This window comes from Drosophila mojavensis, unplaced genomic scaffold (assembly GCF_018153725.1).
Source record: "Drosophila mojavensis isolate 15081-1352.22 unplaced genomic scaffold, ASM1815372v1 contig_19, whole genome shotgun sequence".
In the NCBI taxonomy this organism is placed as follows: Eukaryota; Metazoa; Arthropoda; class Insecta; order Diptera; family Drosophilidae; genus Drosophila; species Drosophila mojavensis.
In genome coordinates, this window is record NW_025318726.1 from 6,294,603 (window position 1) to 6,316,915 (window position 22,313).

Genomic DNA, 22,313 nt, shown 5'->3' on the forward strand with positions numbered 1-22,313 from the left:
TATGATTTATGCCACGGGCTGAAACCGTATAGCTTAAAACATACTTCCAGTTCTCAAAAAGCCCCCTAACAAGGAAAACACAGACTTGCTGTCCTAAAAAACTACTTCGTTTTACACCATCGTTTTCAAATCCCTGTATCTCGTCAAGAGATGAATTGTACTGAAGCCCTCTTTTTACTTTGAGCTCATCGCAAACTAATACGGCATATTTTTCTTTGGCGCTCATTTTCTCAACAATGCCCTGCAAATTTTCTAATAAGTCTGGATTAAATCCAGGAACTAAATTTTTCAAAATCGCCCATCGATTTAAAGATTTCTTACATGGGAGTCTTAAACTAAGCACATCCCTAAGATAATCATATGTCCTAGCTGAATAAAAATTAATATTTTGGGCAATCGCCCTTTCAGCACTATTATAGACATGATTATTTTTCAAAAGCATCCTACATAATACTTTTGAATTTTCAGAAACATGAGGTAAATTTTTAATTGTCGTGAAGACATTAACATGTTTTTTTACCTTTCTAATTCTATAAGAATGGTTTCTATATCTAGAAACATTTTTTAAAGCTGAATATTTTTTCTGCAAATTAAGGAGCTCTTCCTGTACTCTTTTAAGCTCTACTCCCATATCATAATGTTTTTTCCTATAATAAACCTCATTTTGCTCTCTTTTTAAGCAATTTAAACAAAAAGAAGACCTACCGACGCTCAAATCTTGCCATAATTGATTTTTTGAATTACATTCAAAGCTCAAAAGGTTCGCTACGTTTTCCTCCTCGTCACTTTCATTTTGAACGCTTTGGTGCTGCTGCTCTGTGGCAGACGATTTATCAAACTCATCAGAAACTTTACCTAAACTATTCTTTTGATACTTATAAGGCTCAATATTCTCTTCTTGAATGTCTATTGTATAAATATCATCATTGATGTCAACAATGTTATTTGAAGGAAAATCTAGATTGCACAAGTGTAGAGTTGGGACTGCATTGACTCTTAACTTACGTTTACCAATATACTTGCGTTCAAAATGCCTGCTACAAATTTTAGCGCCTCTCCATTTAAAATTATTAGGTAAATTGCAAGCTTTTATCCACTTATTTAAATAAAATTCTTTTGATGGAAACGAAAATAATCTAACGGGAAAATTAACGGAACTTTTTCTATAACTCGCACCACACGCTTCAATTATACATTTCGCGCCTTTACCTTGTGAATATTTTTTTTTATTTACATTTTTCCCACCAGCAATTGATTTGTGTATGACACATGCTTCTGCCATAGTTTTAAAAAAAACTTATATAAATTTTGGCACGATTAACAATAGAAAACACTGAAGTGATAAAAGGTCGTTTAGCACTCCCCTTTGCAGACTTAATTCGAAATCGCTCGCACAATTAAAAGCCCGTGGCAGTCACACGCCAATGTTCACGTATTATGAACATACACACTTACAATATACCACAGGCAGCAAGAAAAGTTTCCCACACTAACACATAATGGCAAATACATGTAAAACGGGACTTCAACGGACGATTGATGAGAATATTGAGAAAGAATTGAGTTTCGCGACGCACACACACTGAAGCCCATACTGTAAATGTGTGTGTGCATGTTCATCGCGAAAATGTATTCTTTATGTGTACAATTGCCTGTGCAAATTGTAAAGCCCAAAATTTACCGCCGATCGACCTTGTGCAGTAAAAGCACATACATACATACATTTGCATATGTGTATGTATGTATGGAATGGGAAGATAATTGTCTCTCGATTTAATAGTTTGTAAATTATGTATGGTTTGCATTGGAGAGTGACTGTCAAATGGGCCTTTATGACTTAATATGACATGTGTAATTCATGTCCCATTTGAAGTTTTTATAGTCTGCAACCCGAAATATTCCAAAGCATGTACATATGTCATATGTACATACATACATACATATGTATACAGGTGAAACTTACAATTTTTAAAATAAGCATATGTATGTTCATACATATACAGGTCAAGATGACATAAAAATCATGCAAGTAAAAAAAAAAAATCAAAAGTATTAGGAAGTGCACTTGTCACTTTAGTTGTCTAATTAAATAATGCTCTGTATGTACATAAATGCGATTCTGCAATTTGTATTTCGAACCCTAAATCGTTCACACAATTCTAAGTTGAGGTAGGTCACGCCAATGCTCATATCCCATGCATACACACAAAGACATACACATACGCACATGTAAAGGCACAGAGGCATACAAATGCTTCTACAAGTGATATCCCATAATTGTGAGCATCGCATCTGATGCATACACACAATCAAATGTACATATGTATATACATGTATGTATGTAAGTTTGTGAGCACAAAATCGGCCAAATGCAAATGCTGGGCTTTAAAATTACTACAAGCAGCAAGAGTTACGCACACAGGCCTCTAATGCTCATGTTTCCAGAGACTGCAAGTGTGTGTGTCTGTGTGCACACTCGTCGCGAAAGCATTTCCATGAGTATCAACGCTTTCATACCCTTCTCACGAATAACCATACAAACGCTTACATTTTGTTTGCATGAGCGTGACAAACGCTTTTATGATTAGGTATACCCTTCACTTCAAAGGGAAAGAGCTGGGATCATCGCGAACAAAATTCAATTTTTGTGCGCTGCTGAGTTCGGTGATTTGAGAGACCAAAGAGAGAGATAGAGTGAGAGAGAGAGTAGGACAAATAGCGCATAACCTTGCTTCATATAAGAATGGGACCATTTCGTTTGAGCGCTCGCAACGAACTGACTTTGTAGTGTTGTATTTTCACTGCTCGAGCCGTAAGAGACGGAGCCGAGCAACTACGAAGGTGAGTAGTCCCTAATGCACATTTTTTCGGTGGTGAAAAACAGAAAACTAATTGGCAATTTTTTTTACGAATAGGGAAAACTATAGAAAAAACTATATAAGCGGTAATAATCAAGTGATTTCAGATAGAAATAGAAGAGCATTATTTCGGGAAGCTTCGAATTCCCACGAATCGACCACCAAAATTAGGGATAAAATCGGTGTTAAGACGAGCTTATCAACGGTCCAAAGAGCGATGAATGTTAATTACTTAATTACTGGCGTTGGTGTAGGAAGCAATATCTTTCTACAGTACTTGCAAGCTTCAATTTTTGACATCGCGCATGAGCGCATCGTGGTTAAAACTGCTGTTCTGCATTTCTATAACCTGTCTGAAAACGGGCATTAGATTTTCCAGCATGATAATGCTCCAATTCAGAGTCCTGGATTCAGGGCCAAAAAATTGATCTCATGGAGTGGCCACCATCGACCTTAACATCATTGGAAACGTCTGGGGATCAGGAAAGTATATGAGTCCGGAAAGCATTATAGTACAAAGACAGAGTTAATCGAAGGTATTGAAAACGATTGGTCAACCATATCCTTGAATTATATTGAACAACTTTATAATTGCATTCCTAATCGAATTTTGGAAGTAATTAAAAAAAAAAAAACAGCACTACGCACTACTAATATTACTTAAAAATAATAATAGCTTAATATATATGCAGGTGGTATTTTTGGTCATTAACTTAAATAAATTGAATTTTTCGCAGGGGGCGCTAATCTGATGACCAAATTTTGGTTACATGTTGTTTGTACATTTTACAAAAAAAATTATTAACAAGTAAGAAAGCTCTAGTCGAGACTGCTCGACTACGAGATCCCCTGAACCCTTGGAGCAATAGATATTTCAATACTTTTTCGCGACTTTCAGCTTACACAAGAAACACGCACACACACACACACACACGCACGTACGCACACACAGGTATACATACACACACACGCATACAGACACACATACTCACACACACGCATACAGACACGAACGCATACACACACACACATACACATACAAGCAACCACGCATAAACACGCATGGGCTGCAGTGTGCGCTTACTATGAGAACTTAATTGTTTAATAACTTTTTTTATGAACGTACGATCTTCATGAAACTTTTAGATTATGATTATAACGTGAATATGCATGTAATTTCAAAAGCACAAGTCTCTAGTATTTGAAGTACGCTTTTTACAAAAGTGAGGGTGAGGGGGTGAATTTAGAGGTGGGGGGTAAATTATAACAAAAACCGAAATTGTATAAATTGCATATAAGCATACATTAAAAATTTGGAGACTCTAGCAATAAAGGTGTAGAAGATATAATTTTATAACTGGGTTTCGATAAGGTTTTTTATCGATAAAAAAAGATGGAGATGTGTTATCGATTTTTAATGATAAACTTGATATGCGCGCTGTAATTACGGACATTTTAAAAAAAAATTTGAAGTCTCTAGCTCTTATATCTTCTGAAATCGACGCGTTCATACATACGGACAGACGGACAGACAGACGGACAGGGCCAAATCAACTCAGCTCGTCACCCTGATCAAGAATATATATACTTTGTGGGGTCTGCCACGCCTCCTTCTCCCTGTTACATACATTTCAACAAAACCATTATACCCTGATTTCCCATTGAAAATGGGTTCAGGGTATAAAAATTATTGCCTATTGCTAGACTAGCCATTGTTTTTTTTATTTTAAAGAAAAATAGATGTAGTATATTACAAAAAAAAAAAAAAATTAAAGATGAAGCTCTGATGGTTAAGCTTTTATTCAGCTTTGAGATTGAGTGTAAAGGGGGGCGCTAACCTGATGACGCGCAGTGTATATAAAACATATGTATATAAATTCATTATATATATAAAACAAGTAAGAAGACTCTAGTCGAGACTGCTCGACTAGGAGATACCCTGAACCCTCTAATCTGATATTCTAATCAGTCTGCACTTCTTTTCGACACACATACATACACACACACGTATTAGAATGCGCTCCGCTAAATGCGCTTGGGCTGCGCTGTAGTGTAGGTAACATTATAAGAATTTATTTGTTGAATAATTTAATTTCTATACGTACAATCTTAATGAAAGTTTCAGGGCGTAATTATATGGTGAAAATGTATGTACATTCCAAAGCACATGTCTCTAGTACTTGAAATACGCCTTTTACAAAGGTGAGGGTGAGGGGGTGGATATAGGGGTGGGGGTAAATTACAACAAAAATCGAAATTATATAAAATACATATAAGTCTACATTTAAAATTTGGAAGCTCTAGCTCTAAAGGTGTAGGAGATATAATTAAATAACTAGCTTTCGATAAGGTTTTTGATCGATAATAAAATATCGGGAGTAGTTATCGATATATAAAGAAAAACTTGATATGCGCGTGATATACACGGACCTAGGAAAAAAATTTCAAGTCGCTAGCTCTTATATCTTCTGAAATCGACGCGTTCATACATACGGACGGACGGACGGACGGACGGACGGACGGACAGACAGACAGACGGACAGGGCCAAATCGACTTAGCTCGTCGCCCTGATCAAGAATATATATACTTTGTGGGGTCTGCCACGCCTCCTTCTGCCTGTTACATACTTTTAACAAAACCATTATACCCTGATTTCCCATTTTCAATGGGTTCAGGGTATAACAAGTAAGAAAGCTCTAGTCGAGACTGCTCGACTACGAGATCCCCTGAACCCTTGGAGCAATAGATATTTCAATACTTTTTCGCGACTTTCAGCTTACACAAGAAACACGCACACACACACACACACACACGCACGTACGCACACACAGGTATACATACACACACACGCATACAGACACACATACTCACACACACGCATACAGACACAAACGTATACACACACACACATACACACACACATACACATACAAGCAACCACGCATAAACACGCATGGGCTCCAGTGTGCGCTTACTATGAAAACTTAATTGTTTAATAACTCTTTTTATGGACGTACGATCTTCATGAAACTTTTAGATTATGATTATAACGTGAATATGCATGTAATTTCCAAAGCACAAGTCTCTAGTATTTGAAATACGCTTTTTACAAAAGTGAGGGTGAGGGGGTGAATTTAGAGGTGGGGGGTAAATTTTAACAAAAACCGAAATTGTATAAATTGCATATAAGCATACATTAAAAATTTGGAGACTCTAGCAATAAAGGTGTAGAAGATATAATTTTATAACTGGGTTTCGATAAGGTTTTTTATCGATAAAAAAAGATCGAGATGAGTTATCGATTTTTAATGATAAACTTGATATGCGCGCTGTAATTACGGACATTTTAAAAAAAATTTGAAGTCTCTAGCTCTTATATCTTCTGAAATCGACGCGTTCATACATACGGACAGACGGACAGACGGACAGACAGACGGACAGACGGACAGACAGACGGACAGGGCCAAATCAACTCAGCTCGTCGCCCTGATCAAGAATATATATACTTTGTGGGGTCTGCCACGCCTCCTTCTGCCTGTTACATACATTTCAACAAAACCATTATACCCTGATTTCCCATTGAAAATGGGTTCAGGGTATAAAAAGAAGCTAAAATAGCAAAAATTTGCAATTTACAAAAAAGAGTTTTCCGCGGAATTTGAACTCGCACCCGGTTTTTGTTAAAATTTACCCACCACCCTTAAATTCACCCCCTCACCCTCACTTTTGTAAAAAGCGTATTTCAAATACTAGAGATTCATGTTATAATCATAAACTAAAAGTTTCATGAAGATCGTACGTCCACAAAAAAAACAAGTAAGAAAGCTCTAGTCGAGACTGCTCGACTACGAGATCCCCTGAACCCTTGGAGCAATAGATATTTCAATAATTTTTCGCAACTTTCAGCTTACACAAGTAATACGCACACACACACACACACACGCACGTACGCACACACAGGCATATATACACACACACGCATACAGACACACTTACACACACACACGCATACATACACAAACGCATACACACACACACATACACACACACATAAACAAACACATACACACACAAGCAACCACGCATAAACACGCATGGGCTGCAGTGTGCGCTTACTATGAGAAGTTAATTGTTTAATAACTTTTTTTATGGATGTACGATCTTCATGAAACTTTCAGAATATGATTATGACATGAATATGCATGCAATTGCCAAAGCACAAGTCTCTAGTGTTTGAAATACGCTTTTTACAAAAGTGAGGGTGAGGGGGTGAATTTAGAGGTGGGGGGTAAATTTTAACAAAAACCGAAATTGTATAAATTGAATATAAGCATACATTAAAAATTTGGAGACTCTAGCAATAAAGGTGTAGAAGATATAATTTTATAACTGGGTTTCGATAAGGTTTTTTATCGATAAAAAAAGATCGAGATGAGTTATCGATTTTTAATGATAAACTTGATATGCGCGCTGTAATTACGGACATTTTAAAAAAATTTGAAGTCTCTAGCTCTTATATCTTCTGAAATCGACGCGTTCATACATACGGACAGACGGACAGACGGACGGACGGACAGACGGACAGACGGACAGACGGACAGACAGACGGACAGGGCCAAATCAACTCAGCTCGTCGCCCTGATCAAGAATATATATACTTTGTGGGGTCTGCCACGCCTCCTTCTCCCTGTTACATACATTTCAACAAAACCATTATACCCTGATTTCCCATTGAAAATGGGTTCAGGGTATAAAAAGTTATTAAGCAATTAAGTTCTCATAGTAAGCGCTCACTGCCGCCCATGCGTGTTTATGCTTGTGTGTGTATGTGTATGTAAATGTTTGTGTATGTGTGTGTGTGTGTATGTGTGTGTGTGTATGTGTGTGTATGTATGTGTGTGTATGTATGCCTGTGCGTGCGTGCGTGTGTGTGTGTGTGGGTGTGTGTGCGTCTTTCTTGTGTAAGCTGAAAGACGCGAAAAATTATTGAAATAGCTATTACTCCAAGGGTTCAGGGGATCTCGTAGTCGAGTAGTCTCGACTAGAGCTTTCTTACTTTTTTATTTTTTAAATTTCATAAAATTCATTTCATTCCGTAATATGAATATCTATTAAGCTTATTCATACGTACAAATACATAATTAAATGGCTGACGCATATAAATGGCCCTAGTGGCCGTAAACTCCTCATTTTTGACCAGTTCTTAGAACGAGCAACATATATGCAAAATTTGAATTGTTACTTAAGCTGTAGGAGATATAAACTCGCGGCTTGCCGCGCCACGGACATTTATCTACCGTAGCTCGTTGGACTTGGGTGGTCAACCCGCGTATATATACTAAATTTCAGTCTCTAGCATCAATAGTGCCTAAAATATAGCAGAATTCGAAAAATCACTATATCTTCAGGTCCGATTTGCCACGCCCCTAGTGAGCGTAGATTGTAATAAAATAAAACATTCGACTGCAACGTCTTTCTCGTTTTGGGTTTGGACAGCTAATGCTCTCCGTATTTTATTCAAATCAAATCTTAGCCTAAAGTACATAGATTTCTTATTATATATCTCTGCCGCTGAAGGCATCAGAGCGAGAGAGCGCAGTATGTATTTATGTATATACATATATGCAAAGGGCATATACATTAGTTCGCTATATGAGCCGTTGAGTTGTCAAGCGGTCAAATGCTGACACGGCTATATGAGCCGATGCTGCAGAAGGCAGCAGTGGACATATATGTAAATATATACAAGCGGCAGCCGTTGGCTTGCCAAACGATCAATTGCTGACGCGACTATTCCCATGCGTCTTGCATATGAGCGGTCCACTTATGTGGCCGATAATATTTGAAGTACATTTATGTTTACTTGATTGCTTCTTGTATATGTGTATATAGTGTGTGTGTTGGATATATATTATTATATGAGACATACTACAAGACATATCCATCTTCATAGAATTAAAACATCAGCTTACGTGCAAAATTTCAGCATTCTAGGTTTATAACTTTAGGAGATACAGTTTTTTTTCGATTTGCCACGCCCCCAATGGGCGGAGATATATCCGCCATAGCTCGTGATCTTGGGTGGTCGACGCCGACCTACATACCAAAATTTAAGCTTTCTAGCTCTTCAACTAACATAATTTCTGGTATATCGGAAAATTCATTTTACGATTTGCCCCGCCCTTAATGTGCGGATAGGGAAAATTTTAGCACTTCATAAATCGGAGATATACGAGTATGTGCTCCAAATTTCAAGTCTCTAGCTTCAATAGCGCCGAAATAGATTGCGTTCATACGGACAGATGGACGGACGGACAGACGGAAAGACGGACGGACAGCAAGACGGATATTGCACAAAACCACTTTCGTGAATGAGTATAGTTAGTATATACCCTTTAATTTCTTGAAGAAAATATAAAAAATTGTTGTTTCATTCTATTTATACCCTGAACCCATTGAAAATATGAAATCAGGGTATAATGGTTTTGTTAAATGTATGTAACAGGCAGAAGGAGGCGTGGCAGACCCCACAAAGTATATATATTCTTGATCAGAGCGACGAGCTAAGTCGATTTGGCCCTGTCCGTCTGTCTGTCCGTCCGTCCGCCCGTATGTATGAACGCGTCGATCTCAGAAGATATAAGAGCTAGAGACTTGAAATTTTTATACCCTGAACCCATTTTCAATGGGAAATCAGGGTATAATGGTTTTGTTGAAATGTATGTAACAGGCAGAAGGAGGCGTGGCAGACCCCTCAAAGTATATATATTCTTGATCAGGGCGACGAGCTGAGTTGATTTGTCCGTCTGTCCGTCCGTCCGTCCGTCCGTCCGTCCGTCCGTCCGTCCGTTCGTCCGTCCGTCTGTCCGTCTGTCCGTCTGTCCGTATGTATGAACGCGTTGATTTCAGAAGATATAAGAGATAGAGACTTCAAATTTTTTTTAAAATGTTCGTAATTACAGCGCGCATATCAAGTTTATCATTAAAAATCGATAACTCATCCCGATCTTTTTTTATCGATAAAAAACCTTATCGAAAACCAGTTATAAAATTATATCTTTTACACCTTTATTGCTAGAGTCTCGAAATTTTTAATGTATGCCTGTATGCAATTTATACAATTTCGGTTTTTGTTAAAATGTACCCCCCACCCTTAAATTCACCCCCTCACCCACACTTTTGTAAAAAGCGTATTTCAAATACTAGAGACTTGTGCTTTGGAATGTACACACAATTTAACCATATGATTACGCTCTGAAAGTTTCATTAGGTTTAGGTAGAGAGTTTTTACAAATTGGGGGCAATGGGGGCGTGGTATCTAAAATCTGTAAATTACAAAATCGTTGTATCTATTAACTTTATATACAATGCAAATTTGAAGTCTCCAGGTCTAAAAGTGTTCAAAGTAGGCTGAAAAAACCAAGTCGATTTTTCGATTATTCCCGATAAAAAAGTTATCGGATTAAATTGTACTGCGTATGGTACACACGAGTATGCAAGCTAAATTTCAGCACTCTAGCTCTTATAACTTTTTATATTGATTGTTGGAGTGGTGGCGTCGCCGATAAGCAAAAAGACCGGGTTGTAATTTCCTCGTCTTTATTTCTAAGATTAAAGCTGTGTTGCTCGTATAGCATTAGTAATAAGATGTACATATGTCTCGTCAGTACCAGGAGAGGCAAGTGAGGCAAGAGACGAAGTACTCAGCGGGCGCTAAGTACCGCGAACCAGTAGGAGAACTGGGTGATGTTATTAACAGAATGCTGTTAACAACATAACATTGTGTGGTGCGGGAGGAGCAATTCTTGTTAATGGGATCTGGCATTAACATACTCCCCCCCCTTGCAAGGATTGCAAATTAAGACGTCGTGTCCAAGCTGGAGACCTCTTGCTGTGCGGATCAAGGTCGTCAGCGGAGCTGTGACCGCCTGTTTAGGAGTCGAGGCGGAGAGACGTGCTGATCCCTGGAGATGCAGGAGCGTGTGGTGATTCTGGCCACACGTTTTGCAACGTCCCTTGCTTCGGCAGGATTGCCCGGAGTGCTCGTGAGCCAAGCAGTTCGTACAGTACTTATGTGTAAGTACCGCACGCATCCGCTTCTCCCCTGAAAGGCCCAGAAAACGCTGGCAATCCCGGAGACCGTGGGCTCCTGGGCACACGCGGCACTGGAAGGAATTGGTACCGCGTGGCTTGCTGCTTTCTGATGACGGCGTCTTTATCTGGAAGATCGAATGAGTTGGAGGTAGAATTACTTGCTCGTTAGGACACAACATGGAGGTTAGTTTGACAGCACAAGGAGGACGAGGATCGGGTTGAAATGATGGGCCTGAATGAAGAATATCATTCAGTGCTGGACGAAGAGCCTTGAAACCGACCCTCACTTTCGGAGTGGTGCTGTTTGGAGCTCGGAATGGAAGAGCTTCGTCAGATGATACGGTTGGCGGAGACTCAAGTTTCGCCTCTTCCGAAACGGAAACCTGAGTTGTGAAGGGAGGAGACCGTTCCTGGTATCATCTGTGACAGTGGGCCTGTCAGTACCCAACCGAAAACAGTCTCCAGACCTATAAGAGGCCCACAAATATTAGGGTGATAACCTCCCTGAATGATAGTCGGAAGGATATCCGCGCCTATCAGGACATCAATTTCCGCACTCTTGTAGAACTCGGGGTCAGCTAGCTGAATTTTCGGAAGTTTGTTTAACAAGAGTTGCGGAACTGGGGACGAAGGGATGTTACCAGCCAGATTTGGAACGACGAGAGCAGAAGCCTTGATTCGCATTCTCGGCTTCAACGGAGAGCCAATATCAAAGTTGCATACCTTGTGTGCCTCAGCTGTCACTGCTTGATTCAGGCCGGAGACCTGAGTATGCACGGACTTGAATGGCAACTTGATTTTTCGGAACAGTCGCTCAGAAATGAAAGTCGCTTCGGACCCTGAGTCGACTAAAGCACGGGCGGGATAAGTTGCGCCGAAATGGCATATATTAATCACCGCCGTGCCGAGGAGGACACCTCGTGTGTTGGCAGCCAGATACGTTTGGACGTTGGACATAACTGGAGTACGAGTCGGAGCTATAGCTGTTGCGGAGGCAGCAGCGGTCCGAAGAGTATTGTCCCTATGGAGAAGGGTGTTATGTCGACCATTGCACGTGAAACAGTTGTGAGTACTGGTACACTCTCGTAACTGGTGACCTTTAGCGAAACAGTTTAGACAAAGCTTCTTCGATTTTATGTAAGTTTCTCGTTCATGAATGGATAGTTGGAGAAACTGATGGCAGAATCGGATTGGATGATTCTCTCTTGAACACAGATCGCACCTTGTGCCGATTGTGTCCACTTGCGTTCTGAACGAGTTCAGTCGTTCGGGAAGGGCAGGGTTCGCAGACCTCGGAATTGAGTTCGGAACTTTTGGAACAGAACGGTCACCTTCCATAGCTTCAAGAGCACGAGCGCGCTCGCTAAGGAAGTGACTGACGTCCTGCCAGGCTGGGATTTCTGTTTTTCGTTTCAATGAATGCTCCCAGAGAGATCGAGTTTGTTCCGGCAAATTTGAAGAGCACAGGAACACAAGAATGCAATCCCAACTTTCAGTGGATATCTGAGCATGCTCGATTGCCGTGACACATCTGTGCATAGTGCTATGCAACTCTCTGAGAGCCGAGCCTGACTCCTTGGTGATCTTGGAAAGGTTGAGAAGAGTTTTAAGCTGGCTGTTGACTAACAGCCGCTTATTCTCAAACCGATCACACAAAGAGACCCAAGCCGATGCAAAGCCGTCGTTTGTGAGAGGATACTCTGCGACTAGTGCGTTTGCATCGCCTGCTGTTTTTGAATTAAGGTGGAATAGCTTTTCCACCGGAGTTAAACACGGATTGTTTATGTAGATCGCAGTAAAAAGATCGCGGAATGTTGGCCAGCGCAAGTAGTCGCCGTGGAACACTTCCATGTCAACGGGTGGAAGGCGACAGCCTTCAGACGTGGCGAAAGGAGCGGACATAGGAGCGGGCGGTGTACTCGATGCGGAAAGTGCGTCGATCTGTACACCCAGATGGGTCGTACACCGCTCGTAGACTGTGTAGCAGTTGTCGAATTTGGCCTCCGTGGCTTCAACTTCGCCACTGCTTGCCCCTTGGCTCAATGCTCTGGCACAGACCTTATATTGCTGCTCAGCATCATCCCACAATGCCTTGACCCGATCTCGACGGATCTCGAAGGCCCGGAGCTGAGCCGCCTGGGTGGCATTAGAGTCTCCGGGACCGTCAATGCGCGACTCAAACTTGATGAGCCTATCCGCAGCCGAGATGAAGTCAGACAACGACATTTTAGACGGACTGGCGGGCTTTATACTGGATCGGGTGACGACCGGACTACGCTTGAAAGTGCTGCTTGTCTGCGGTTTCCCGGACGGAATGGGTGATGCAGAGGCACTGCGCTTGATCAGACGCGAAGCTGGTACACTAAGTTGTGCTCGACCCGAACGATCAGACATGGATGCTAACTAGAAGTTAGCTGCTGGAAATTTCTGATATGGAGACAGAAATTCACTCAAAGAGCAAAGTAATTCAGTTGGCAAGAGCAAGAAAGTTGTCAACTGAACGTAGAGCAAATTGGAAAAGAATTATTGCCTTGTTAAGCAAGTAAAGCGAAAACAAAGAAGAAGAATATTTATTTAATTAGGATAAATTTAATAATTAAAAGGGTGGCTTTATATTTTGCTTTACAATGGCTCTTTGAAATACGATAAATACTGATCGTGACACAACTATCGTCAGAAATTGTGGCGGCCGGTGATAGTTATTGAAAATGTTATCGATACTAGTGACGATCTCAGCTGCTTGGACACAAAACAAAACAACCAATTTAACAATTTAAGTTTATTATTTTGTAAATGTGTCGTGTATATGTATGTGGAAGTTGCAATTGTGAATTTACATATATGTTAATTGTGTTGCTTGGCTATTTGTACGCCATATGTTGTCATATGTGCATACATGGATGTGTATGTATGTATGAGCGTATGTTCAGTACAAACAGAAGAAAGCGGACACACAATTAGCAAATAGTTAAATAAAACAAGTAGAAATAATTATGCTTGGAGGATTAATTATTAAATTGCAAAATAAAACTATTAAAAATAGCAAAGGATATTGTGATTTATTTAATAGTTAAGCGAGGCGCATGTACATATATATGTATGTATATATGTCACTCTGCAGCCGGCGACTAGTTATAAATATGAGTATGTGCGGATGTGTGAAAAGGCAGAATACATATGTAAATAAATTTATTAAACGATCAACAAAGGATATTGTTCTTCTCGTGTTAATAAATATTAATCGGATTTAAACACAGCTTAATACATATCTATATATATATAAGAATATATACATATAGGCATGTAGTCGAAATATTGCTAGATTAGTACATATATATGTATATGCAAGGGAAGGCGGATGAGAGGTGCCAGTGTATTTATGCATATATATATGTATGTACTACTCTAGACAAGAATGGGGTACTTATCTCGACGGCCGATGGAATGCTGGTGTGAAGGTGGACGAAGTTCCGGCTCGAAGGACCAAATGTTGGAGTGGTGGCGTCGCCGATAAGCAAAAAGACCGGGTTGTAATTTCCTCGTCTTTATTTCTAAGATTAAAGCTGTGTTGCTCGTATAGCATTAGTAATAAGATGTACATATGTCTCGTCAGTACCAGGAGAGGCAAGTGAGGCAAGAGACGAAGTACTCAGCGGGCGCTAAGTACCGCGAACCAGTAGGAGAACTGGGTGATGTTATTAACAGAATGCTGTTAACAACATAACATTGTGTGGTGCGGGAGGAGCAATTCTTGTTAATGGGATCTGGCATTAACATTGATAGTTTCGGCTTTTATTTATATACCACCAAGGCGGCTCATTTTGAAAAGAATCAAGAAATTTTCGGTTCATTTTGGCCTATGTTGACTGTCCGAAATATTTCTAGAAATGAGAGCGAGAGAGCGCAGTATGTATTTATGTATATACATATATGCAAAGGGCATATACATTAGTTCGCTATATGAGCCGTTGAGTTGTCAAGCGGTCAAATGCTGACACGGCTATATGAGCCGATGCTGCAGAAGGCAGCAGTGGACATATATGTAAATATATACAAGCGGCAGCCGTTGGCTTGCCAAACGATCAATTGCTGACGCGGCTATTCCCATGCGTCTTGCATATGAGCGGTCCACTTATGTGGCCGATAATATTTGAAGTACATTTATGTTTACTTGATTGCTTCTTGTATATGTGTATATAGTGTGTGTGTTGGATATATATTATTATATGAGACATACTACAAGACATATCCATCTTCATAGAATTAAAACATCAGCTTACGTGCAAAATTTCAGCATTCTAGGTTTATAACTTTAGGAGATACAGTTTTATTCGATTTGCCACGCCCCCAATGGGCGGAGATATATCCGCCATAGCTCGTGATCTTGGGTGGTCGACGCCGACCTACATACCAAAATTTAAGCTTTCTAGCTCTTCAACTAACATAATTTCTGGTATATCGGAAAATTCATTTTACGATTTGCCCCGCCCTTAATGTGCGGATAGGGAAAATTTTAGCACTTCATAAATCGGAGATATACGAGTATGTGCTCCAAATTTCAAGTCTCTAGCTTCAATAGCGCCGAAATAGATTGCGTTCATACGGACAGATGGACGGACGGACAGACGGAAAGACGGACGGACAGCAAGACGGATATTGCACAAAACCACTTTCGTGAATGAGTATAGTTAGTATATACCCTTTAATTTCTTGAAGAAAATATAAAAAATTGTTGTTTCATTCTATTTATACCCTGAACCCATTGAAAATATGAAATCAGGGTATAATGGTTTTGTTAAATGTATGTAACAGGCAGAAGGAGGCGTGGCAGACCGCACAAAGTATATATATTCTTGATCAGAGCGACGAGCTAAGTCGATTTGGCCCTGTCCGTCTGTCTGTCCGTCCGTCCGCCCGTATGTATGAACGCGTCGATCTCAGAAGATATAAGAGCTAGAGACTTGAAATTTTTATACCCTGAACCCATTTTCAATGGGAAATCAGGGTATAATGGTTTTGTTGAAATGTATGTAACAGGCAGAAGGAGGCGTGGCAGACCCCTCAAAGTATATATATTCTTGATCAGGGCGACGAGCTGAGTTGATTTGGCCCTGTCCGTCTGTCCGTCCGTCCGTTCGTCCGTCCGTCCGTCCGTCCGTCTGTCCGTCTGTCCGTCTGACCGTATGTATGAACGCGTTGATTTCAGAAGATATAAGAGATAGAGACTTCAAATTTGTTTTTAAATGTTCGTAATTACAGCGCGCATATCAAGTTTATCATTAAAAATCGATAACTCATCCCGATCTTTTTTTATCGATAAAAAACCTTATCGAAAACCAGTTATAAAATTATATCTTTTACACCTTTATTGCTAGAGTCTCGAAATTTTTAATGTATACCTGTATGCAATTTATACAATTTCGGTTTTTGTTAAAATGTACCCCCCACCCTTAAATTCACCCCCTCACCCACACTTTTGTAAAAAGCGTATTTCAAATACTAGAGACTTGTGCTTTGGCAATTACATGCATATCCATGTCATAATCATAATCTGAAAGTTTCATGAAGATCGTACGTCCACAAAAAAGTTGTTAAGCAATTAAGTTCTCATAGTAAGCGCTCACTGTATGTGTGTATGTATGTGTGTGTATGTATGCCTGTGTGTGCGTGCGTGTGTGCGTGTGTGTGTGTGTGTGCGTGTTTCTTGTGTAAGCTGAAAGACGCGAAAAATTATTGAAATAGCTATTACTCCAAGGGTTCAGGGGATCTCGTAGTCGAGTAGTCTCGACTAGAGCTTTCTTACTTGTTTTTCCTATGTCCGTGTATATCACGCACATATCAAGTTTTTCTCTATATATCGATAACTACTTCCGATATTTTATTATCGAATAAAAACCTTATCGAAAGCTAGTTATTTAATTATATCTCCTACACCTTTAGAGCTAGAGCTTCCAAATTTTAAATGTAGACCTATATCTATTTTATATAATTTCGATTTTTGTTGTAATTTACCCCCACCTTTATATCCACCCCCATTATGGGGTCTGCGGTGATTCCTTCTACCCGTTACATACTTTTAACAAAACCATTATACCCTGATTTCCCATTTCCAATAGGTTCAGGGTATAAAAAGTAAGAAGGCTCCAGTCGAGATTGCTCGACTAGGAGATACCCTGAACCTAATCTCTACCTAAACCTCTAATCTGATATTCTACTCATTCTTCACTTCTTTTATGCACACATGCATCCACTCGCACGTATAATCACGTGCTCAGCTGACTGCGCAGCTAGCAGCGACTGTGCTTGGGCTGCGCTGCAGTGTGGGCAATATTATGAGAATTTATTTGTCGAATAATTTCCTTTGTAGATATAGAATCTTAATGAAACTTTCAGAGCGTAATCATATGGTTAAATTGTGTGTACATTCCAAAGCACAAGTCTCTAGTACTTGAAATGCGTTTTTTACAAATTGGGGGCAATGGGGGCGTGGTATCTAAAATCTGTAAATTACAAAATCGTTGTATCTATTAACTTTATATACAATGCAAATTTTAAGTCTCCAGGTCTAAAAGTGTTCAAAGTAGGCTGAAAAAACCAAGTCGATTTTTCGATTATTCCCGATAAAAAAGTTATCGGATAAAATTGTACTGCGTATGGTACACACGAGTATGCATGCTAAATTTCAGCACTCTAGCTCTTATAACTTTTTATATTGATAGTTTCGGCTTTTATTTATATACCACAAAGGCGGCTCATTTTGAAAAGAATCAAGAAATTTTCGGTTCATTTTGGCCTATGTTGACTGTCCGAAATATTTCTAGAAATGATGTTCGTGCGAACACTCGAATCCATTGTTGAACATGTTGTGTGTAAGGGATGGAATGATAATTGTTTCGCGAGTCAATAGTGAATACCACTCACAGCATATAACTATCGGTATTGCCAATCGATATCTATATTCAAATAACTCTCCGACACAGCCATACTGATAACAACACGTCCTCGTCCTTCATTTGTCTTATTTCGGAACAAATTTATTGTGAACAAGCAAGAAAGCTCTAGTCAAGACTGCTCGATTACGAAATCCCCAGAACGCTCGCGAAGAATTGATATCTCACAATAATTCTTTACGTCTTTCTGCTTACACAAGAAACACACAGAAAAAAATAAGGATGCAACCATAAACACGCATTGGCTGCAAAGTGGGCTTACTATGGAAACTTAATTGCTTGATAACTTTTCTTGTTGATGGATTATACCCATGAAACGTGCATATGCCAAGGTACCAATCTCTAGTATTTGAAATATATTTAAAATATATAGAGATATAAGTGTGGGGGTTAAATTACAACAAAAGTCGCAATTATACATTTAAAGTTTGAAGATTGTAGCGCTAAAGGTGTAGGAGATGTAGTTAAATAATTAGCTTTCGATATGGAAACAAATTCAAGCCTCTACTTCTTATATCTTCTGAAATCATTCAGAAGGACGGGCGGAGAGACAAACGGACAGGGCCAAATCGACTCAGCTCGTCGCCCTGATCAAAAATATATATACTTTATGGGGTCTGCCACGCCTCATTCTGCCTGTAACATACATTTCAACAAAACCATTATACCCTGATTTCTCAAGCAAGTCGCTCCGAAAGCACTAAGCTACCAGCGGTGGTTAGGCTTCGTAATGCTTTCCCTAGAAGTTTGCGGCAAGCTACGGCACATCTCAAGTCACCTCTGCAAGTCCTTTCCGCACAGTGTACTGCACGGTGTAAGCATCATAGTGCTTGTTTCGCCATATTTGACGTGTTACTAGTTTGATCAATTTAAGGCACAAATTATATTTGGCTGTCCCATAAGAATGGGTGCTATTAAAGCTAGAGACTTGAAATTTGGAAGACATACTCGTGTATATCTGGTAAATTGGAAAATGCCTTTTCCGATATACCAGAAATCATATTAATTGAAGAGCAAGAAAGCTGAAATTTGGAATGCAGAATCGCATCGACCACCCATCTACGCCCATCCCGAATATATCTACGCCCATTGGGGGCGTGGCAAATCGGTTAAAATTGTATCTCCTCGAGTTTTAAACTTAGAACGCTGACATTTCGCACGTAGGATAATGTTATGATTCTATAAAGATAAATGAAATGAAACAAGTAAGAAGGCTCCAGTCGAGACTGCTCGACTAGGAGATACCCTGAACCCTCCAAGCTGATATTCTAATTGTTCTGGACTTCTTTTATGCACACATACATACACATGCACTTATAAGCACGCGCTCTGCTAACTGCGCAGTAAGCAGCGGCTGCGCTTGGGCTGCGCTGCAATGTGGGCAATATTATGAGAATTTATTTATTGAATAATTTCTTTTGTAGATATACAATCTTAATGCAACTTTCAGAGCGTAATCATATGGTTAAATTGTGTGTACATTCCAAAGCACAAGTCTCTAGTAATTGGGGGCGATGGGGGCGTGGTATCCAAAATCTGTAAACTACAAAATCGTTGTATGTATTAACTTTATATACAATGCAAATTTGAAGTCTCCAGGTCTAAAAGTGTTCAAAGTAGGCTGAAAAAACCAAGTCGATTTTTCGATTATTCTCGATAAAAAAGTTATCGGACGAGTTATCTAAAAAATATGATAAACTTGTACTGCCTATGGTATATACGAGTATGCATGCCAAATTTCAGCTCTCTAGCTCTTATATCTTCTGAAGATCCTTTTGCTCATACGGACGGAGGGAGAGAGAGACGGACGGACGGACAGACGGACAGGGCTATATCGACTCAGCTCATCCTGATCAAGAATATATATATTTTATGGGGTCTGCGATGATTCCTTCTGCCTGTTACATACTTTTCACAAAACCATTATACCCTGATTTCCCATTTTCAATGGGCTCAGGGTATAAAAATAAATTTAAAATTATATGTGGACGCCTATTAGAAGCGTGGCAAATCGGACCTGAAGATATAGGGATTTTTTGTATTCTGCTATATGTTGCACACTATTAATGCTAGAGACCTCAAATTTGGTATATATACTCGGGCTGACCTCCCAAGACCCAAAAAGACTTTGATTTGGATAATTTGCAAATAATGCAATTTTCAACAAATTTCTACCGCATTTCGACATATTGTTGAACAAATAATGACAAAAGGTCTTTTCTAACTTATTTGGCCATCCAAAATGCATTATTGCTTTATGCATTGAATTTTTCTAAACAAGACACCCGCTTAATTTCATATGTATTTTCTTCCAAGCCCATATCTCCCTGAAGATATACCCACTACCTAAAGACTCTTGGAGATAGATTAATGTTGTTGAAGCTTGCCTTTAACGAATTGCAGCCCGTGAATAGGACGAAATCATTGCCAAGCAAGTAATGGCGAAAATGCTTCACTGCATTAAAAACTGCTAAAGTCTCCAACTCGTAAGAGTGATACTTGAACTCAGCAAGAGAAGTTCTTTAGCTAAAATACTCGACCACATGCCGCTTATTATCTTATTTTGTGCAGTAGAATTGCACCGTACGTGGATACTACACTACTGGGATCTGTATGCAATTCGAAAGATTGTTGAGGGTCGAATATAGTTAAAATTGATATGACTGGTCGTCTTATTTCTTCGTATTGTTCATTCCATACAAATACATTATTATTAGTGAGAAGTTGAAACAGAGGCTTCATTATTGCTGAAAACTTTAGAATAAATTGACGAAAATAGGCAAGTCCTATAAACTGTCTTACTTGTGTAACTGATTGCGTTGGTGGTAATTCCACAAGTGCTGCTATCTGTCGTTCATTGGGCCTAATTGTCCACCCGAGATCTCATAACCTAGGTAGGCAAATATCTAAAACTGTTTGCATCTTCTCTTGTCTGTGCAATAATAAAAATATCGGCAATATAAAAGATAATGTATGAATAAGATAGGTCACCTAATGCCCTAATTACTGCACGTTGAAACACTGACGGAGCATTCTTTAATCCGAATGGCATCACCAAAAACTCGTACTGCCCTTCCGGCGCCTCGAAGGCTATTCACTTTACTGAGTCTGGATGTATGGGTATTTCATAGAATTCGCTTTGCCATATCTAAACAAGAAAAGTATACTGCACGCTTTAGTCTAGGAATCTGGTAATATCTCTCCAAACATTGTACATTGTTTTAAGACTACCATGTTACATAATTGTTTCCCTGCAAACTTCTTGCCTACTGATTCTTTTACTAAAGTGCATTCGGCACCAGAATCGAAACAAAATGGCACAGAACAGAACAGAACAAAGAACCACAGAACAGACAACCACATGCTTCTCGTGTACGCTGGCATTTCCTTGTCTCTGTTTGCTGTTGGACAGGACTGCGAAGCGCTGCTTTCCAGAGCTCGACTAAGCGACATGACGAGATCGTTACCTTGGAGAGGACTATCTGCAATGATTAAGTCAACCGTCGTGCGCCAGGAGAAGTCATCCGCTCTCTGTTAATACGCATTATATTTTGGCAGACAAACTTGTTTTGCATTGGTTTGTGCCTTCAATGGATTGCTTACCTGTGCGACTATTTCCTTAAATCTCTTACTTGCTTCTCTAGGTCGGCGAAACGTGTGTCGACATTAGTGTTAGGCTGGACCAATCCCACTTCTGATGTCGGGTCTTCAGTAATATTTTCCCAATTCGCTATTTCACCATCTGATGAAATCGGCGCCACATTTGTAACGGCCTTGCCGCCGTTTTGTTTATAGCGTTGGAGCTTCGTGAATTACGTGTGCGTGCGTTCATCTCGGCTATTGTATCTCAACTGCTCTGGAGCCGTCTTCATATGGTAATTCTACTCGTTGCCACTTCCCAACATTACGTGCACAGACTACGGTCAGCAATTAGGGAGTTTAATAACCCAAAATGCCACTCAAAGCATATAACTATCTGTATTGCCAATCGATATCTATATTCAAATAACTCTCCGACAAGTACATGATCGATACTTTTCATTCGATATCGTATCCCTAGATATGAGCATTTTGATATTTATCCGTATGAATACAAGCCAGTTCCAAGCAAGTAAATCTTGAATTTTAAAATCGGATTTTTCCTGTAAATTTACGAATAACCTGAACCCATTAAAAATGGGAAAAAAGGGTTTAATGGTTTTGTTAAAAGTATGTAACAGGCAGAAGGAGGCGTGGTAGGCCCCACTGTAGTATATTGTATGTCATATAAGCATATGCTCACAGTATTGTAGTGTATACAATATATGAAGTTGACATATGCCCAAAATATAAGTAAGAGTATCATGCTCACAACATAGCAACACTTTGTTGCTTTACTTATATTATAATAGCTATACATAAGCGCCGTAA

General features: G+C 39.6%; 1 protein-coding gene across 8 annotated transcripts in view; it reads left to right on the forward strand.

The window, feature by feature from the left end:
• Positions 1–22,313, forward strand: part of LOC6571991 (autophagy-related protein 2 homolog A) — a 208,070-nt gene that overhangs the window by 142,492 nt on the left and 43,265 nt on the right. The window lies entirely within an intron of this gene.